We start from the raw sequence: 15,769 nt of genomic DNA, 5'->3' as shown, positions 1-15,769 counted from the left end.
TTTTATTAATTTTTACCTCATAAACTGGGATCACTGATGTTTTACAGTGCAGAATTACTGACATTTTTGACCAATGTTTGAGAATTTACTGTAGCACTGTGCACCAGTTAAAGATGTCATGAGTTGTTTGAAAAGTCAAAATAGATGGAGTTTGGATTTCACCAGTCAGTTAGCGTACTATAAGCTCCCTCGTCACAAAGAGTAACAAGAAATGGAAAAAAAGGATAGAAAAAAATCCTTTTGGTTTGTTTTGTCATCTTAAGAATAATTAAATTAGAAAGTTTAAATAAGGAAATGCAGAGGAAAGATCTCTATAATTTTGATGTTCTTGTAAAATCATTTTTATATATTATTTAGAATTTACAAGAGGTGGTCAAGTACTGTGCTGCAGAATTTTGAGACAATCAGAAGTAAAACATTCTTATCCTTTAATATGGGTCCGTGTATTTATCTGGCAATTGGATATTCCGTTCTGAAACGGGTACTGAAAAACAAAAAACGAGTGGTTATTTGATTTTCGTTTTAAAATACAAAAATTAAAATTGAAATACAAGGCGTTTTTCCTTTTCATGATCAAAAAGGGATATACGATTTTTTAAAAAAATGCTTTGATTTTCATTTTATATTTAGAATAGCAAAAAAATAAAATCAGTAAGAGACAGAAACGAAAAAAGGGCAGTTTTTTTCATTTTCTGAGACCGGAAGTGGTCATCAGCAAGTGTGGAGCCAAACGACAACAAGATTCTCGGAGGGCGGAGCCAGAGAGCAGTGATTGGTCAGACTGACTGCGAGCCAGAGACCAGTGATTGGTCAGACCATTGATATGTATAGAAGACAGCGCGCTAGCGTATCTAGTGTGTGTATATCTATGGTCGGCATGTCTGGTAGCATCTCTGGCTGCTGTTGACCTTGTTTTTGGAGTAAAACACGGTAAGAAGATAAATACGTCTAACCAGCAGCGTTGTTTTGTTGTACGTTAAGTCTGCGACTTGTGAAGAGTTGTGTTATGTCGTGTTTGAGCAGTTGGTCCAGACGCGTTAGCTAGCTAAGCGGCTAAGTTAGCTAGCGGGCTAATTAGCACAGGTGGCTAACTTACCGCTGAACACCTGTGTTAGTTGCTGCAGCAGTTGTCCGTCCTTATTAGAATGACCTTCTCAACCTGTATTTCTCTGCTGTGTATTTTAGCTTTTAAAAAAGTTATTTTACTTTAAGGTTAACTGAAACCCGTTCAGCTGCACTGAAGTTTAACATTCAGCTGGTTTGAATTAAACCGTGCTAAACTTAACATTGTGCAACATTACCTCTCTGAATCTCCATAATTTCATTAAATTCCTTCTCTCTTCCACTGCTCAAGTTCAATCCAGTATATAAAGTGACATTAATAGTGAATAAACTAACAACCAGCCATTGTATTTATTTATTATTGCATGTATTTGTAGTAAAACATGAGATGAAACATCCTACTTTTGGATCTAGAACTGCACAAGCCGTTCATTTTCAGTCACCTGATGAGTTAAACTCCCCTTTTTATGTGAGGTTGAAGCAGAAAGTCTGAGTTAACAAAGAAAGTTCTTTATAATTTGTGATACCTGTTATCTCTGACTGAGGCTTTAGTTTTTGTTGAGCCGATTTACACGTAGAAACTTTGTTCAGGAAGATTTCTCAGTAGCTCAGAGGACAGGCTGCTTTTTACACAACCTTGTAAGAGAATGTCTGTCAATGCTTTCAGCAGAATTTAGAAACACAACACTTCCTAAACAGATATTTTGAGGCTGTGAGGTTGAACGTTTGAGAGTATATCAGTGTGTTTGTTTGTGGTCTTTCTGTTTCTAGGTGGAAGCTGAATTAGTGAGGATGACTCCTGCTCCTGTCATCTCTAAGCTCCTCACACATCTTTACCTGCACATGAGGAAAATCACTCCTGTAGAATGCAGGTATGTTTGTCATTATTATAAAAAGATGTTGCCTGGTGACCTGTCAGAAACCCATTATACAGAGTCAGCCAAAATAATGTTTACACACATCAGGAAAAGAAAAACTTGCATAAATATTTCAATACCAAATTTATTCAGACATCACAAGATTAATAAAAGTTATCTTTGGCCTCTACAATTACAAGAGGTGCTCAAAGTGGTGGCCACTGGCTTCCAGACATTTCTGTTCTGTTGTAGACGTCACTTGTTGATGCTCCATTCATGAGGGTAGCGCCATCTGTTGGGAAAACATCGTTCAACAGGACACAGAGTTATCCTGATTTGATCAAACTTAGTGAGAGGTATCTGTATGTATAGAAGTACTTACACAAATGAAATATTTATAAAAGTTTTTCTTTTCCTGATGTGTGTACATTATTTTGTCTGACTCTGAACTTAATGAGAACAAAACTGTCATTTAATTGTTGCTCTGAAAGCTTCTTTAGTGAAAACCAGCTGGTGTTCTGCTTTGAAACAAACTGCTGTTGAGGTCTGTGTTTTTAGGTTTAGCCCCACAGTTTCTGAATGAACTGATAGTTGGTTAGTTTTTTTTCCTGATCAACGTGGACGTTATAATTGATGGTAACATTTACTGATCATATAATCTGCATGACAATATAACAGTATAACATTCTGACCATCTGACTAATACTGTGTTGGTCCCTTTATGCTGCTAAAACTCCTCTGACCCAGTGGTTCATCAGAACCTCTGAGGATGTCCTGTGGATTCTGTGGATCCTGTGGGTTGCAGGGTGGGTCCTACCTAGACCAGGCTGATCCTGGATCATCCCACAGATGCTCAATCAGATGTGGATGTGGGGAGTGTGGAACTCAGGTGAACAGCTTAGCTCTGTCGTGTTCCTCGGACCACTCCTGAGTAGTTTTAGTTTGTCCTGCTGAGGGTGGCAGCTGGCATCAAGGACTGCTGTTGCCATGGAGACTAGTGGGTTGTTTGTCCTGCAGTGTTTAGGTGGTGGTACATGTCAAACATCCACATGAACATCAAGGTTTCCCAGCAGAACGTTGCATTAGAACAAGATGGTGGATGTTGTTCTCTTCAGCTGTCAGTGGTCAGAATGTTGTGGCTGATCATTGGATCTGTCTGCCTTTACTCTGACATCCAGAGTTACACAAAAGTGTAGTATGTGTGCAGTGCAGAAGAGATTTGCTTTATTGTATGCAGTTTTTTTTTTTTTTTTTTTAAGGGAGAGCATTTTTTTATCCACCTGAATGAAGACCCAATCTTTCCCTTCAAAGGATAGTTAATAATTACTACAGCTTCCATAGTGGTCCCATCAGAGAAAATCATATCCATATACAGATTTTTATTAATTCCAGGGCTGGTTCAGTAAAGATTAGAATAATAACTACATCAGATAATTCTTTGTCGCAGTTGGAATTTTGCAGACTGAGAGATGGTTGAGAAGGTTTGCAGTTCTTGTTTTAGCAAAATATGTTATAATAGAAGATCTTTATTGTCATTGTACATGAAATTATCTGCAAACCAGCAAAGTGCATCAGTCTGAGGTATCTAAAAATAAATAAGTGAAGAAAAATGCTTCTAAAGCCAATAATAAACAGAATATTTTGAGGGAATATTGTAAAAAGGAAAGAAAAGCTCCATTCTCACTCCTCTCACGATAAACTGTCATTAAAATTGGCTTAAATTTAGCTTTAACACGAGATAAAAACATTTTCTTTCATCACTGATGTCAAGTTTTAATAAAGTTCATGCTACTTTTATAAAATGATGAAAGTGAATAAATTGTATTTCTGTGATCTGTGTTTGATTTCTGTCTTTTCTCCTGTCATCCAGATGTTCAGAGGGAGATGATGCCACATCTGGTCCAGCTGATGGAAGGTCTTGAAGTTCTCTGACTGGCCTCGACTGAAGATGGTCGTCTCACTGGATTTAAGGTTCAGATGCTCAGTAATAAACTCCACCAATGAGCCAACAGGGAAGCTTTAGGTTTATTAAATGTTGCTCTGAAGGTATCACTGTTTTTCTTTGTGAATGCAATGTGCTCCAACTGAAACTTGAATTAGAACTTAGAAGTAAATCCTTCCATCTGAAAGGACTTAGTTGCATTAATAACCTCATAACATTCTAATTTATATTTCAGTCTTGGTTGGAAATAGAATCTCTGTATTGATTCAGGTAAAAACTGAACTTCACAGCATGTTAGAGCAAAACAACCAGATGAAAACTGTGATGGTGTTGGATTGTCAGACCGTAATGTTGCGGCTCAAAGCAGCTTTTCTAGCTCAGTTCATTCTGAGATTCAGCTATGAATCAACACAGCAGATGGTGATCCATGCTGTGGAAGTGTCACATCTCCTGATTTAATGGAGATGCTTTGCACTTTTTACACTGTTTATTCACCAACACTTTATTTTATAAAAGTCCCATCTAGTTTTTTATGAGGAATGTGATGTTTTAATTTCTCTGTGAATAACTGCAGTCTAATGCAACAGCTGGAGTTGTAACATCTGTCCTGATATTGATCATGAAGTATTGATCAGAATACTTATGGTCAGCAGTCATCCCTGAAGTTTTACATTAAAATCTTTACTTGTGTTGTGAACTTTGGTAAGAAGCAGAAATGTTAGCGTTGCCATGGATACATGAGTGTTAAATTCTGTCCATGTTTCCATTTTGGGAAATGCAGTCCAGTTCCAGAATGTGGAGGAATTTAGTCTCACAATCACAGACAATAAATATTATCTGAAAGTCGGGTTATTGTTGTTTATCAGCACAATACAAAAAGATTAATGTTAGACATATTCCAGTTAAGACCCTATAATATCATGATTTATGTAAATTTACCTCAATAATATGAATGTTCAGGTTAAGATTGTACAGTGATACTTATTATGGAAGTTTAGCTGATTAAAGTTTATGACTGCACTAAAATATTATTTAAATTGACATCATTATTATAATATTTAGGGTCAGACCCTACATTATTGAGATTAAGAAATCAAATATCCTATAAAGGGCTGCACAGTGGTGTAGTGGTTAGCACTTTCGCCTTGCAGCAAGAAGGTCCCTGGTTCGCGTCCCGGCTTTCCCGGGATCTTTCTGCATGGAGTTTGCATGTTCTCCCTGTGCATGTGTGGGTTTTCTCCGGGTACTCCGGCTTCCTCCCACAGTCCAAAAATATGCTGAGGTTAATTGATTATTCTAAATTGCCCGTAGGTGTGAATGTGAGAGTGATTGTTTGTCTTTGTATGTAGCCCTGCGACAGACTGGCGACCTGTCTAGGGTGTCCCCTGCCTTCACCTGAGTCAGCTGGGATAGACTCCAGCCCCCCTCCGCGACCCTAGTGAGGATTAAGCGGTGTATAGATAATGGATGGATGGATATTCTATAAAATGTAAATATACTGAACTCATTTGGATATATTTAAGTGAGACTACAGTATTGTAGTAAATCTATCTAAATCAAAATTTTAATAATTTTCATGCCAAACATTTACTGGACTGATTTAAACATTAAAAGCACTCCTTTCTAATCCTCTGCTGTACGTTCAAACCTGAGGCCTTAAATCAAAACACAAGTATCTGATTGAAGGAACTTCTGCAGAGTCCTGGTTCCAGAACATGATGATAGAATTATAGACAAACTTTAACAAAAGCTGCCTGAGAGTTTACAGGTTTTTATGTTAGATTTCTTTAGTAATTTAATGAGTTATCAGCAAAAATCAAGTGTTCATTTGATGAACTTCATTTCCTAAAACATCCAGAATTGGAGCTCATATCTTTGGCAGCTGGAAAGTTTCTGCTCCTTCAAAGTAAACAACATGAATTGATTCCTAAAACACTCTCAATGCTGGAGAGCGTTTGATGCTGAAGCAGTGACCACTTTTTCTGTTTCTTCTCTGGAGGTGCACAATGAGGGACGTCTGCAGAGACTGAGAAAGAGTCTCACCACATCCTGACATGAGGAAAAAGACTTTATTGAAGACTACAATGAGAAAAACTATCAGACAGCAGACGGCTGCATTCAAGGTGAGCTCTGAACATTTGATCTGGAACAGGAATTCAATAACGGCAGCATGAGCTTCATTTCAGTCTGTAGCTGCTGAATTCATGGATGAATCATCTGGCACTAGAGAGGAAGACCATCAAACATCCATGTCAGCTGATGGAGGTCCAAGAGTCTCACCAAACAAACAACCTACAGAGTGAAGACCTCCATTCTGATTGGACGGCCTCCTATTCAGCCACATGTGTGAACAAATGCCTCTAAGCTGATTTGTTTTCTAAAATAAATCTAGTTTGAGTCCTAATGTATGCCTGTGTGCAATGTTCCCTGTAGTTTTTCCTGAGTGTGAGCAAACACACAAACTCCCTGAGCGTCCCTTGGACCACTGTGAGCAACATCAGACGTGTGCACTGTGGTCACACCTGCATCACATCCATTCAAGTTACATGGTTCATTAAAAGAATCAAATTACAGCATTTACATTTCTGTTAAAACACTTTGTCAACAGGAGCCAGTTGAAGGCTGCAGTGATTTTAGTGACACTACAATGTATAAGAGTGAAGTTATTGAATATTTGTCTCTCTTTACTGTTGCAGTGGTTTTGCAAATTGCAGACGGACCCTGTTCACTCCATAGACACCAATGTTATTCCTGTAGCTTGAAAGACAGCTACTTTTGATAAAACTGGGCTTGTAGCACATTGTCTGCCTTGCAACAATGGGAAAGAGGCACCATTTATGTTTTGACAACCTATATCTAATGAGTTATTGATGCTGGAAGTCTGAATCTGTGAATATCTTTCCAACTTTACTGAACTTGGGGCCACTACCACCTAAGGAGTGATATATTTAATTTTGAAAAAAACATTTAGACATACTTAAAGCTTTAAGTGCTTTATTAACACAGAACTAAAAATTTTGTATTGTTTTATTATCACAGATTCTGTCTGAAAAGAGGTGGCATCATTTTAAACAGTGAAATCAAACTAATAAAATGTAATGACCAACCAGTGTACAATACTGGATTCTGCAAAAACAAACAACTTTTTTAAAAATCTAAATCTTAACACAGTTAATGTATTAACTTATTTATGTGTGTATGCATGTATTTATTGATTTATTTAATACTGTTAACATATCAGAGTTCTGAGTGAATTTTTCTTAAGATAGGCAAAGGCCATTTATTGATTACATATAGGCTATTAAATGTTTATTGAAAACTAAAAAGCATTTTAAAAAAAAACAACTTAGGCATTTATTGAGTCAGTAAAATACTGTAGAGTACAGACCACATCAGCATGATCATAAGCATCCTCTGGTAAATGAACAACCAGATACTGATGTCTCTCACCATATGGACTTCAGGAGATGACTGGGGGATGATAAACTGTGACCTACTGGTTGGGTTCTCTCTGTTCTCATGTTTCTTACATGTTTGTCCCCTGACAGCCGGGTCCTAATGTTTTTTGAGCAACACACCATACTATGACGTTTTTACAATGAGGGTTCTACTATGGAACCAGTTTGACATGTTCAGGTGTTCTTTGTGTGAAAACTCAGAGATTTCAGGTATCAGAAGGTGGTTTTCAACTTTCTTTATTAACTTTCTGCTTCAACTTTAAACTAAATTTCCTTCACTAACCCCGCCCTCTGGACTTCCAGTAAGCTGTGTTCCTATTGGCTGTCCAGGTGGCTGCTTGGTGTTATCAGGAACACCTGAGCAGCTCAGTGTCTTCCTGCTTTATGTGGCTGCAGCTAAACATTTCCTCTGTTTCTCTTCACCACTGAAGTGTGTTTGGCTCCATTGCTTTAGTTTGTTATTTAGGCGTTGGCTTGCAGCTTCCAGCAGTAAAATCGGCTTTAATGTGTTTCTTGGTGTGTTTTAGGGCTTTGTACTGGATAGTTGTCTTGGTAAATGTGGTTCTTTAGCCACAGTGAGCACATGGTCCTAATGTGTGCAGTGATTAGTGGGTTTGGTGCAGCTGAGTTGTGTCTTTATCTTGGCTGTAGTGAGTCTTTAGAGGTTTTTGGTCAGACACATTCTGTATTCTTGTTTGTGAACCAAGGTTGGTTGTCCAGAAGGTAAGAGTTCCTGTCCTGATTCTCTGTTCTCAGAGGTTCTCTGGTAGGCTGCAGGAGACTTTAGTGTTTGGGTTGTGCTAGTTTGGTTTTTGTATGGTTTCATTTGGACGACTATCTTGAGGCCCCTCCATGTGGTTTAGTGAGGTTTTCTGCAACAGTTCTACAAAGCAACCTGCAGCAGAAGAGACTTTGAGAGTTTTTAGGAAGTTCTGGAGAGCAGACTTTAGAGTAGCAGAAACATTTGTCAGCAGTTTGAGCAGGAGAAGGTGAGCTTCAGAGTAGAAATGAGACAGAAACCTTCTTGACCCGTGTGGTGAGATCCTGTACCAAGAGTTTGAGCAGGTTGTGAAGAATCTGTAGTTCTTTGGTCTGAAAGCACAAGAAGAGTTGACTCATTAAAGGAGAAAACAGGAGATATTGTTGGTTCTTCTGTTACTCTGCAGTTTCCAGTTTCCTTAGACTGAATATCAAGTTTATATTTTAAATGATTTCCCATGTGAGCCCAAGAAGACTAAAATAAACTCCCTCCATCCCCTGGACACAACATAATTTATTACGTTGTTAAATCTTTTTTTTTTTTTTTTTTTAATGTTTTTGAGTTTTAATCATAGTTTTAGCATAGTTTTTTTCTCTTTGCTTGTTTAGTTTTGTCATCTGTGTAAAAGGTGCTAAACAAATAAAGTTGAATTGATAAACTGAATAATTGACTAATTCATGATTGTGACAGCAGAAGTATTTTCACTGTGATTTAAGGGTTTATTTAATTTTTAAGGTTGGGGTTAAAATCTTGACAGAAAAAAAGAAGATTAAAGAAATAAACTACATTTAAAAAAGCAATTAAATCAAAGGAAAAAAAAATTAATACAAAAAACTTTTAAGAAGTTTTATTATTAAAATGTATTTTTTAAATGTGTAATTCGTGAAAATGTTTTCTCTGTAATTTTTAATATTGTCATTTTAAAAATTTTGTTTAATTTCAAAATGACATGTTTTGTATCTTGTCTAATTATCTAATTCAATATTTTGTCTGTTTAATATAGTTTAATTGTATTTAATGTTTATTTATATTAAACAGACAAAATATTGAATTAGATCATTAGACAAGATACAAAACATGTCATTATTAAATTAAATCTTAAAGACAATAAAACTTTAACTAGGAATTAAACAAAAAATACAATGAAGCATTTAAAAAGAAAATTAAACATTAAAAGGTGGTAAAACATTTAAAAAGAATAACAAACATTTAATCGAAAAATTAAATATTGGGAAAGAAAAACAAAAATTCAAACAAGCGGATAAAACATTTGAAAAAACAATTAAACATTAAAAAGAAAACATTTCTAAATCAAATCAGACATTAGAAAAGAATGAAAGGTGAGAAAATAGCAAAACTAAACGTTTAAGAAAAATCAAACTAAAGACAAAACATTTGAAAAGACACCAGTTAGACTTTAGAAGATCAAATTAAACAGAAGAGACAATACAACGATCAAAAGAGAAAAAACAGATAAAAATCTTAAAGCATTTTCTAGTCTGAAACAAAAACATCAAGTTGTTTCTTCAAACATTTCCTCTTTCTATGTTCTTGGTTTGATTGTGGACAGATTTACTAAGAACTCATTTCAGAAAACTACTTTCCAGATAAAGTCTACTAGTAGATGAAGACATTTATCAAACTAATCAAAGTTTGTTGAGGATTTCTAAAAAACCCACAGGTGAAGAACTCAGATGGATGATCTAAATGTGAAATCAAGACTCATGGTCATAAGTTTTAAGGTTTCTGTTCACCAGAAAGTTCAAACTAACAGAGAAGTTCTGAGAAACTTTTAAAACTTCAGTCCTCAGACTGTCGAAAGGTTCAAACTAACAGAGAACTACTCAAAAACTCAAAATTTCAGTCCTCAGACTGTCTAAAGGTTCAAACTAACAGAGAACTACTCAAGAACTTTTATGATTTCAGTCCTCAGACTGTCTGAAGGTTCAAACTAACAGAGAACTACTCAGGAACTTAGAAGATATCAGTCCTTGGACTGTCTGAAAGTTCAATCTAACAGAGAACTACTGTGGGACTTAGAAAATTTCAGCCCTCAGACTGTGTGAAAGCTCAGGTCCTGAGGACTCGGGAGGTCTGGAGGCTTTGGAAAGTCTTGGAGCTGAGGGTTCAACCCTCCAGCACAAAGGCGGAAGTCCAACCTCCTGAGAAAAACGGTTGAGTCGAGACTCGAGTTAAAAAAAAAAACTCGAAAATGGCAAAAAATAGATGATAAATGCGCAAAAAAAAGAAGAATTACTATCTGAGCGAATAGCTCAGGGGGATAAGAAGAAAGTCTGCGGACTGGAGGGTCGCAGGTTCAAGACCCACCACCGGCACTTTTCTTTGTTTGTCTTTGTCAGAATTTTGAGAAAATTTAAGAAGTGTCTGGTCTTGAACCAGCGACCTGCAGCTCCATAGGCAAATCCTTAACTCACTGAGCTACAGATCAGATAAAAAGAAATAAATTCGTCGTCCCTTTGGCATCGTAGTTTCTGAAGTGACCACATGGGTGGAGCCAAGGCGGAGTCTGGGTGGAGTCAGGGCGGAGAGCAGGCGGGGAGGTGGGTGGCGGCCTCCCCCCTCTACTCCCCCACCACCCACCACACCTTCCCCCGCCCGACGAGTTCTTCGAGTCTCCACGAGTTCTTCGAGTCTCGACGGGTTTTCCCGAGTTTCTGGAGTTTCCACGAGGTCGGAGGAAGAACAAGCTGTCATGCAGAGATGTTGAAGTTGGCCAGGATGGAGTGACTTTTTACAGCGACTAGAAGGACGACGACTAGAAGAGCAGGTCTTTAACCACCATCCATAAAATCCATGGAGTCGACTCCAGAGAAATGAAAGGTCAACTTTTATCAACCTCCATCCAGATGTTCAACTTGATCTTGATCTTTACTTTGACATTTTTAGCACCACAAACCTTTAGTATCACACTTTATTATCATTTATTAGGACTTTAATGGAATCCACCAGCAGATTTAGTTTTTGTTGACAAACTTTATTCTTGTCGTCGTGGGACTGCAGTATTTAAAACTGTTCCTTCTATTTGACCTCATGTTTATTAGTTTTAGTGGAGAAAGTTATTTTAGTTGTCGATTAGTCTCTTAAAAACCAAATAATAAATTGGATTAGTCAAGAGCTTTAAATTTCTTACTTTGTCATATTTTAAATATGACAAAAAATATAAAGTGTCTTGAGACAATTTAACCTGTAATTGGCGTTATATAAATAAAATTGAATTCAAACTGTATGTATCTTGTAATGTTGGAGTAATTCAGCCATATATGTTGGAAAACACATTTTCTTTGTCCATTAAACTGTTGATCGTTTTCTCCAGTAATTCATTTCTTGGTTTGGTTTATAAAATGTCAAACCCAAATATATTCAGCTTACTGTCATAAAAACCAAAAAGATTTACATTCATGATGCAGGAATCAGGCAGTTTTTCACTTTTTATCTTAGTTTAGTCAGAAAGATAGTTGATAATGTGTGAATTGTTGCAGCTTGTGAGCCGTAAAAGGTTTTAATCTTTGGGGCCGAGTGTCAAAAAACATTTATAAACCAACATCAACAAAACACTCAAAGATTTGAACATCATTAAAGGGAAATTCAACTTTTGCATGACAATGTCTAATTAAAGGACATTTATTTCCAACGTAAATGTGTGATATTCATGCTCTGGAGCTTTCTCTTCACATTGTCTTCCACCTGGACTGGTTTGGTTGGGAGCATGTGCAACAAACATTTGAAAAACTGCACTTTAACATCAATGAACGACACTGAAGTTTAATCTCTACATAAATGAGAGTGAGTCTGGATGTGCTGCTCTTTCATTAACTCCTAAGTTTAGGGAAAGTTCAAACAAAAGAGGACAGTTCAGATAAGACTTGAGAATGAGCTTATTTTGAACAAACATCTCAGACTTTCAGGGCTTCAGCACCTCTAGCAAGATATTTTAACAACAAGCAACTCAAGAGATCCAGAAGTTGGAGAGAGTTAGCTTTAGCTGAGCCAAAGAACATGTGGGATGCTAACCTAGCAAACATTTCAGACTTTTCTCTGTGAATTCTGAGAAATAATTTACTATTTAATGACAGAGCTACACATCTTAACTCAGTCTCATTAAAACAGACTCTAATTCAGTGTCATCCATCCATATTAAAGTGCAGTTACCCAAAATGTTTGTTGCATGAGCTCCAACAAAACCTGTCCAGGTAGAAGGCCACTTTGACAAACAGGAAGTGGAAGATTCCAAGCAGATTTATAGAAGGGGGAACTGGACTGTACTAAGTGTGGTCGAGTATAAAGGGGTGTTTTGTGGGTTTTTAAGGCTGATAATGATTATTAGTGAGACATTTGGAGTAGATAATCATTAGTGGGAAATGAAAGTATTTAAAATCTTGGAGTTAAACTTAGAAGAACTTAGAGAAGTGGCTCTGATGATGCCACCTGCAGGCTGTTTGATCTGCGTGCTGATCAGGAATTAATGATCTACTCTCATGACAATATCATATGTGGCATCACCTCTGTTGCATTCTCAAAGAGTGGCCGCCTTCTCCTGGCAGGATATGATGACTTCAACTGTAACATGTGGGACACACGAAAAGCTGATTGTGCTGGTGTGTTAACTGGACATGACAAGCCGTGTTAGCTGCCTGGGCGTTACTGATGATGGCATGGAAGTTGCAACAGGATCCTGGGACAGTTTTCTGAAGATCTGGAATTGAAGCCTGAAGATGTTCTTTCCAGAAAGGTTTTCTTTGAAAAAAAAATCATCATGAATTTTGGCGCAAAAAAACGCCATAGTATACTATGTCGAAAAAAAGCGCGATTTTTCAACATGTTGTAAAAACGTGCCATGTGATGAAATAATGTAAAGGAGGCCGTGAAAAACACTATGGTAAGGTTTTCTTTGAAAAAAAAATCATCATGAATTTTGGCACAAAAAAAACGCCATAGTATACTATGTCGAAAAAAAGCGCGATTTTTCAACATGTTGTAAAAATGTGCCATATAATGAAATAATGTAAAGGAGGCTGTGAAAAACACTCCAGAAAGATTTTCTTTGAATAAACAAATCATCATGAATTTTGGCGCAAAAAAATGCCATAGTATACTATGTCGAAACAAAAATGCAATTTTTCAACATGTTTTAAAAAGGTGCCATGTGATGAAATAATGTAAAGGAGACCGTGAAAAACACTCCAGAAAGGTTTCTTTGAAAAAAAAATAATCATGAATTTTGGCGCAAGAAAAACGCCTTACTATACTATGTCGAAAAAAAATGCCATTTTTCAAACATGTTGTAAAAATGTGCCATATGATGAAATAATGTAAAGGAGGGCATGAAAAACACTCCAGAAAGGTTTTCTTTGAAAAAGAAAAAGCATCATCAATTTTGGCGCAAAAAAAACGCCTTACTATACTATGTCGAAAAAAAATGCCATTTTTCAAACATGTTGTAAAAACGTGCCATATGATGAAATAATGTAAAGGAGGGCGTGAAAAACACTCCAGAAAGGTTTTCTTTGAAAAAAAAAACATCAATTTTGGTGCAAAAAAAACGCCTTACTATACTATGTCGAAAAAAAATGCCATTTTTTGAACATGTTGTAAAAACGTGCCATATGATGAAATAATGTAAAGGAGGGCATGAAAAACACTCCAGAAAGGTTTTCTTTGAAAAAAAAAAAAAAGCATCATCAATTTTGGGGCAAAAAAAATGCCTTACTATACTATGTCGAAAAAAAATGCCATTTTTCAAACATGTAAAAACATGCCATATGATGAAATAATGTAAAGGAGGGCATGAAAAACATTCCAGAAAGGTTTTCTTTAAAAAAAAAACCATCATGAATTTTGACGCAAAAAAAACGCCTTACTATACTATGTCGAAAAAAAATGCCATTTTTCAAACATGTGGTAAAAACGTGCCATATGATGAAATAATGTAAGGGAGGGCATGAAAAACACTCCAGAAAGGTTTTCTTTGAAAAAAAAAACCATCATGAATTTTGGCGCAAAAAAAAACACCTTACTATACTATGTCAAAAAAAAATGCCATTTTTCAAACATGTTGTAAAAACGTGCCATATAATGAAATAATGTAAAGGAGGGCGTGAAAAACACTCCAGAAAGGTTTTCTTTGAAAAAGAAAAAGCATCATCAATTTTGGCGCAAAAAAAACGCCTTACTATACTATGTCGAAAAAAAATGCCATTTTTCAAACATGTGGTAAAAACATGCCATATGATGAAATAATGTAAAGGAGGGCATGAAAAACATTCCAGAAAGGTTTTCTTGAAAAAAAAAAAACCATCATGAATTTTGACGCAAAAAAAACGCCTTACTATACTATGTCGAAAAAAAATGCCATTTTTCAAACATGTTGTAAAAACGTGCCATATGATGAAATAATGTAAATGAGGGCGTGAAAACACTCCAGAAAGGTTTTCTTTGAAAAAAAAAACATCAATTTTGGTGCAAAAAAAACGCCTTACTATACTATGTCGAAAAAAAATGCCATTTTTTGAACATGTTGTAAAAACGTGCCATATGATGAAATAATGTAAAGGAGGGCATGAAAAACATTCCAGAAAGGTTGTCTTTAAAAAAAAAAAAACATCATGAATTTTGACGCAAAAAAAACGCCTTACTATACTATGTCGAAAAAAATGCCATTTTTCAAACGTGGTAAAAACATGCCATATGATGAAATAATGTAAAGGAGGGCATGAAAAACACTCCAGAAAGGTTTTCTTTAAAAAAAAAAAAACATCATGAATTTTGACGCAAAAAAAACGCCTTACTATACTATGTCGAAAAAAAATGCCATTTTTCAAACATGTTGTAAAAACATGCCATATGATGAAATAATGTAAAGGAGGGCGTGAAAAACACTCCAGAAAGGTTTTCTTTGAAAAAAAAAACATCATGAATTTTGGCGCAAAAAAAAACGCCTTACTATACTATGTCGAAAAAAAATGCCATTTTTCAAACATGTTGTAAAAACGTGCCATATGATGAAATAATGTAAAGGAGGGCATGAAAAACACTCCAGAAAGGTTTTCTTTGAAAAAGAAAAAGCATCATCAATTTTGGCGCAAAAAAAACGCCTTACTATACTATGTCGAAAAAAAATGCCATTTTTCAAACATGTGGTAAAAACATGCCATATGATGAAATAATGTAAAGGAGGGCATGAAAAACATTCCAGAAAGGTTTTCTTTAAAAAAAAAAAACATCATGAATTTTGACGCAAAAAAAACGCCTTACTATACTATGTCGAAAAAAAATGCCATTTTTCAAACATGTTGTAAAAACGTGCCATATGATGAAATAATGTAAAGGAGGGCGTGAAAAACACTCCAGAAAGGTTTTCTTTGAAAAAAAAAACATCATGAATTTTGGTGCAAAAAAAACGCCTTACTATACTATGTCGAAAAAAAATGCCATTTTTCTAACATGTTGTAAAAACGTGCCATATGATGAAATAATGTAAAGGAGGGCATGAAAAACACTCCAGAAAGGTTTTCTTTGAAAAAAAAAAAAGCATCATCAATTTTGGGGCAAAAAAAATGCCTTACTATACTATGTCGAAAAAAAATGCCATTTTTCAAACATGTAAAAACATGCCATATGATGAAATAATGTAAAGGAGGGCATGAAAAACATTCCAGAAAGGTTTTCTTTA

The 15,769-nt window shown here is 35.9% G+C and overlaps 2 long non-coding RNA genes across 3 annotated transcripts in view; one reads left to right on the top strand and one right to left on the bottom strand.

Annotated features, from left to right (window-relative positions):
- Nucleotides 1-793: 793 nt before the first annotated feature.
- LOC129349199 (uncharacterized) lies at nucleotides 794-6,265 on the top strand. 2 transcript variants are annotated; one of them, XR_008602098.1, is made up of 4 exons: nucleotides 794-930; nucleotides 1,834-1,934; nucleotides 3,790-3,890; nucleotides 5,861-6,265. It is a non-coding gene; the product is annotated as an uncharacterized LOC129349199 (long non-coding RNA). The 2 variants fall into 2 exon arrangements; XR_008602097.1 differs by having other exon boundaries at nucleotides 3,790-6,265.
- A 1,275-nt stretch (nucleotides 6,266-7,540) lies between these two features.
- LOC129349200 (uncharacterized) overlaps nucleotides 7,541-15,769 on the bottom strand; it is a 16,640-nt gene continuing 8,411 nt past the window's right edge. The window contains exon 2 of the long non-coding RNA XR_008602099.1: nucleotides 7,541-8,411. This is a non-coding gene — a long non-coding RNA (uncharacterized LOC129349200). The remainder of the gene's footprint in view (nucleotides 8,412-15,769) is intronic.

This window comes from Amphiprion ocellaris, chromosome 6, assembly GCF_022539595.1.
Source record: "Amphiprion ocellaris isolate individual 3 ecotype Okinawa chromosome 6, ASM2253959v1, whole genome shotgun sequence".
NCBI classification, from domain to species: domain Eukaryota; kingdom Metazoa; phylum Chordata; class Actinopteri; family Pomacentridae; genus Amphiprion; species Amphiprion ocellaris.
This window is presented reverse-complemented; position numbering and strand designations above follow the sequence as displayed.